The sequence below is a fragment of the Choristoneura fumiferana genome, chromosome Z, assembly GCF_025370935.1.
Source record: "Choristoneura fumiferana chromosome Z, NRCan_CFum_1, whole genome shotgun sequence".
NCBI lineage: Eukaryota > Metazoa > Arthropoda > Insecta > Lepidoptera > Tortricidae > Choristoneura > Choristoneura fumiferana.
Genome location: NC_133472.1, coordinates 29,541,366 through 29,547,217, shown reverse-complemented (window position 1 = coordinate 29,547,217; position 5,852 = coordinate 29,541,366). Strand labels below are relative to the sequence as shown.

Here is a 5,852-nt window from a genome sequence, read left to right as displayed (position 1 = left end):
AGTATTCATGAGATAGGATAGCAAACTATGATTCACTTACTAGATCAGTAAATTTCATGCTAAGTTAGGTTAGATATTAAGTTTCATTAGTTAAGTTTCAGTGGCTGTTTTCTCATAAACAGTCACAATTTGCTGTTCGTGGAATGGAGGTGAAAGTAAGAATGGGAATTTATAGTTCACACTAGGAATAGAGAGTAGAAAATAATAAATTAGTTTGAACACAACAAAATGTTATACAATTGAAGGTTTAATGAAAATAGCGCAATTTGTCTTGTCACTAGGTAGGATGAGGATTTAGGTAGGCTGCACTTAAATTAATATCATTCACTGTTGTAACACTAATTGTTTTTCAAATCTCCATCTGAAAACAAAATATACTTATTGTAAATTTAGTAGATTTCATCGGTTGACTTTTGACGTTGGAACGATTAACTTTAAACCATCGTTCGATTGCCAGCTGACGGTGTTGTGTTACTTGGAAACTTCGATAGTCAGATTTCAGTTTCCTGAAGTTCAATTATTACTAGATCACAATTAATTATAGCACATTAACTAAATCAAAGTAAATCGCTCGGCTCGCCCGCCATTTACAGAAAAGTCAAAAGTGACATTGACATGACGTGCGGTGCGCATGCGTGATTGATGTTCTGAAACGTAGAAAGAGTAACCTAAACGTAAAAGTAGTGTATTATAAGTCTATGTTCTGAAACCAGTAGTGAGAGGGAGACAGAATCATATACATACATACTTCATACATATGGTTCCATTTTACTAGAAAATAATGAGTAAATATAATTTAATAGGATTATTGTTATCATATTTATTAGGAAAGTCATTTAAAATTACAATACCATACAATGACTCCTTGTAGAGGGCAGCCTTGTAGCTTCGGAGCAATCTCTTCCAGAGATCCAAGTTAAAACATAGAGAATAACTTATTTATGAGTAGCTATTTCATTCTTATTAGAAACCGGAGTATAGGTAGATAAATACTGAAGGTATGTCAAATGTTGTGTTGGTTTGACAGACGGGGGGTCGGTAGGAAAATTACCTAAGTAGTCACTAGAAAAGTTGCATAGAATAAGCTTGGGTCTTACATACGGGGGGTCGTAACTTAAAGAAATTCAGTTTAGGCTATTTTACAAATCATGTGAGCTAAGTGAGCATTTGGAACAATTTAATTAGGCCAAATGAAAAGTTATGTTGATAATAATTAGGGATTAGCAGACTATAATATCGTCACTCGTGACAGGTGTGTTTTCCCATACTTAAGTTACAAGAAAATTAGGTAGGAAAATTTAGCTAGGAATAGGGACAAGCTCAAGATAAAAAGAAGGTATATATTGGTACTAGGTATGTGTGCACAAAAATGTCAATGCTTATGTGTACAGTTTCACACTGATTTAGGCAATAGTATAAGCAAAATGATTTAGTCCAAGCACTCACATTCTTAGAGGATGCCTGTGAGAGGAATGCGTAGGCTGGGAATGGGCTCACACATAGATGAGATGAATAATGCAAATATAAAAGGTTGACAAACTCGAGGTAGCTATCTAGATCTAAGAACAAGTTTAATTATCAAAATCGGTTTAGCATTTTGAGGTATTTTACTTAAGGTTTTAACAAGCATAGCTAGAAAGATTAATTTAATAGAAAATAAATAGGCTGCGCAGTTAAATTATGAAAGTTTGTATAGTTTAGAAAGATAGCGCTTAAGTTATAGAGTAAAGCCAGGAACTTAACTTAGTTAACTTTATGGAGTTATATACTCAAGTCACTAATATGTTTAATTATAAAGATCATAGGGAATTTAAGTGGACATATAAAACCACTGGCTAAAATTTTAAAAGAATGGGGGTCGCTTGATTAAAAATAATTAAATTAGTAATGAAATGTGTTAACTTGTATAGTTATAGAACAAATTACAAGTTGCATTTGTTTCAATACAGTATAGGGAAAGTCAATAGACCTTTTAGGGAATCAATAAAAGAAAGTAAGCTTTTATTAGTATGCAATAAGATGGGAAAATCATTTTAGTTGCATACTCACTGTAGAGTATGATAGTATGCTGAGTTTATTTCATCAAAATAAAATGGTTGCTGGCGGTTAATCCATTATAAAGCACAGAGAAGGAGTACAGTAATAGGCAAGCAGTAGGACATCTTGAGTTGGCACTTCACTCTTGACAGATTTCATGCTGGCATAGTTAAAATTTATTAACAGCTGTCAGTTTAGCTCAACTGTAGTATGGACTTTGTTACTCCCAGAGGAGAATTTGAATTTTGAGATTGGATTTCACCTTACCTGTAAACAAAACAAATCAAATTATATAGGTATAATCCACTATGATGAAATCTAATATGATAGGTGATACTGTACTAGCAATGAAACAGCCAGAAAAATTAGCTTAGTTATGTTAGGCTATTTTGTTAGTACAGATTTAGTTCAAAATCTTAGCGCGGAGATTTAGTATGGCGGTCTTATTATTGAGAAAACTAACAGATTGGAAAATTAGTTCATGAGATGGTAGTTACAAGAATATTATTTTGAGTATGTATGTATGAATTCTAAAAGGATTCAATGAGAAACTGATAACATAGGAAAACTTACCAAAACCAAAAAAAAAAGCATTTGAAGGCAAGTGTAGTCAAGTCAAGATTTCATTTAGGTTGTCTTCAAGACAAATTAGTGGTGTTTCACTTTACTGAATGTCAACTTGGTTAGTTATAAAGGGTGGTGGGTAAACTATCATTTCCATCATTGGTCAACAGTCCATAATCCATGACAACTCCTTCAGTGACTGAAAGCAAAATATAATTACTTCAACTTTACAAGTAGTGTAAACAGTTTCAATGTGAAATAAAAGACAGTAAGTAGCTGTTGTCTATTGACAGGAAAAGAGTTTGTTTGAATATTATTAGCAAAAACAATGGAATGTATGTACGGAAACATTAATTACCTGTGTAGTTTGAAGTACTAAATTGGACTTGCATAGTTATTAGCACTGTCATGTAGGTTATTTGGATAAGTTTTACTCAACCTCGAAAGGTTAAAATTAGCAGAAGTTATTTTGAACATTGCGTTGATTTGGTTTTATTGAATATTTTCGATATTTATCGACTAACACTAGAATTATCATCGTTAATCAATGCTACAAAGCATAAACAAGAAACGCATCGCTTACAACATTTTTAATGTTTGACGTGCTGTCATGTTAAGGAAAAGTAAAGGCATCGTGGCCACGCAGTCTATTGTGCATAGACTATAGAAGAACTAATTATTTTCGTGTGGAAAAATTCTATTATAAATTTTATAAGATAATAATTAAAAAAAAAGGTTCAACGTATACAGGTAATAATAATATTGTAGGTGCGAAAGTTTGTCGGTCTGTCTGGTTGTTTGTTTGTTGCTTCATCGCGGAACCGCTGAACCGATTTGAGTGAGATTTGGTATGTGGTTGGTTTGGTTCTCGGGGAGGGGCATGGATAGTCTGAAAATGCTCTAATGACTACCTAGTAGATAATATAAAATTGGGAGATGGCTACTAGAAGAAAGTAACTTTAAAGTTGATTAGTAGATATTGGCGGTTGTTAATTAATTGTGGTAGCCCTTTTATAGAGACACGGTGGTGACAGACAATTATTTTATTAATAATCAGAATAGGTTTGATAGATACTAGTTATTTGGTAAGATATTGTAGAATAAAATAGAAGTTAAGTTAGGTTGTAAGTGGTAATACCGTGGTAATAAATTTATTAACCGACTTCAAAAAAAAAAGGGAAGTTCTCAGTTAGACCTGTATGTATATATGTTTGTCCGTGAATGTCTCGCGTTTGGCTGAACCGATTATGATGCGTTTTTCAGAAAGACTAATAGTGCAGTTAGAGTCGTAACTTGAGTTAGAGAAAAAAAAGGTAATTTGAAATTGTTACAATCGGCATAATTTTTGATTAAATTTTGGAAAAAATAATAATATAAATAGGGAATACAATTATAGTAAGTGATAAGTATCTGTTCGTAAATTGACAATCGGTGTTTGGATGCATATCCTTGATTGATTAAAACTTTACTTATTCATAGCAAAGTTGTCGGATTTGTTAAAAGAAATTTGTCTAACTAAGGTGATTGATGTTTTGTAAAACAGAGTGTATAACGATGAGTGGCTCAATGCGGTTTAGTGATATGTGGAGGTTGCTCATGAAAGAGTTTGGCTGGGGCTTTTGAATGTGCAAGCCAATGCAAGAAAAGAGTGAATAATATTATTTAAAGGTGTAAGGGTTTTAATATCTCATCAGTTTTATAGTTAAGACAGATCATTTACTGATAGTTTGCCCAAGAATCAATATACCTACAAATGAACTATTTGTTCGAAAGGTGTTAGGCTAGGCCAGATGGCATAATCAATGTTAATATTGCTTATAAGTAGTTCATTACTCTACTGGTAGGAAAACGTTATGGTCCACACTACACATTCTCCAGGGTTTACCTGTTATTGTGTTGTGGTGGTGGTTTTGAGATTGGTGATGAATTAATGGAGATTTAACACTATAGCAATGATAATACATAACGGATTCTTTGGGTTTGGAAGGGGATATGTTGTTGTTATTTTCTGAGCCAAAGGAAGGGGGATGACGACAACATGTTGCTCATCTAGCTCGTTGGCCTCACAACCCGGCGCCTCTGGAAAAATTCAAAGATCTGGCTTTGGTGATATTTATTTCATTACATGATTCACTTTAGTTTCGAAGGTTCCATCCTGGGCAATGATGGATAAATCGTGGTTTAAAAACATACAACATAATACATTTCGAAGGCAAACATTGGTAAAATTATAAAATATATATATTCGCGGTTTTTATTTAATTGTTGGATCCATTTACATCGGTTGTCAATTTTTATAAAATTCACCACCTAAGTAATTGGAGGGGGTCGGATGTAACGGTTTCAAATGACATTTGCAGGCCGTCACTGCGCGAATACATTTTGAGTCACAATTATATCAGATTGATAAAAAAATATTGTTTGAAAAGCGCCATCTAGCAAAAATCACAGACAACTGCAACGTTACTGGGGCTCTAATTTAATCTAAGATAATATTAAGAATACTGTTTAAGTATCTAATTACAATTTTAAATATCAGAGGGCGCTGTTATGTATAGGAAACTAATTAACATTAATTTATAAGTTATTTCCTGAAAATTGAGAGGGAACAAACATTCAAATTGAATGCAATGAGTTTTGTATGAGTTTCAGCGAAATATTAGTTATAAAAACATTCTACATTAGGTAGAAAATGTATAAAACAGAAATTAGTATGTCTGTCATGATTACATGAAATATATCCAAAATGCAAGGAAAATTCATATTAAATAAGTTTGTATAGGAGATAAGCTTTCTTTTATCCAAGTTTCGCGTCATTCCGTTCAGTAGTTAAGTCACAATTAAACTTCAAAGTTATGGTGTTATTTAGTATTGAGCGGGTAGCGGACATGTATTGAGAGTGAAGGAATATATTAAATACTCATTAATTAATTAGAAAAATGGGATTTACGTTGTTGATTTTGGAAATATATTTCGATTTCATTTCACAAATATTGGAAAACCTATTCATCCATTTAAACTATATAAAAAAGTAGTAGTTTTGTTAATAATTGGTTAGGGCTGTGACGTCATACGCCGAAGCTGGTGAGGCCGTTGAGGCGGGAGAGGCTCGAGACGCCCGTGAGGTCAAAGAAGTCAGTGAGGCCGTTGACGACGTTGAGGCTGAAAGGGCTGAAAGACTATAAATAGGAGTGGAATCGTAGGCCCCGGGCATTCATTTTTTGGTCTTGACGGCGAGCACATTAACTTTT

At 33.3% G+C, this 5,852-nt stretch overlaps 1 long non-coding RNA gene across 2 annotated transcripts; it reads right to left on the bottom strand.

Annotated features, from left to right (window-relative positions):
- Window positions 1–229: 229 nt before the first annotated feature.
- Window positions 230–3,215, bottom strand: LOC141439367 (uncharacterized). Of its 2 annotated transcripts, none has more exons than XR_012452585.1 (4): window positions 2,960–3,215; window positions 2,611–2,800; window positions 852–2,304; window positions 230–361 (listed from the first exon to the last, which is right to left on the bottom strand). It is a non-coding gene; the product is annotated as an uncharacterized lncRNA (long non-coding RNA). The 2 variants fall into 2 exon arrangements; XR_012452586.1 differs by having other exon boundaries at window positions 2,050–2,304; window positions 2,960–3,205.
- Window positions 3,216–5,852: the final 2,637 nt, after the last annotated feature.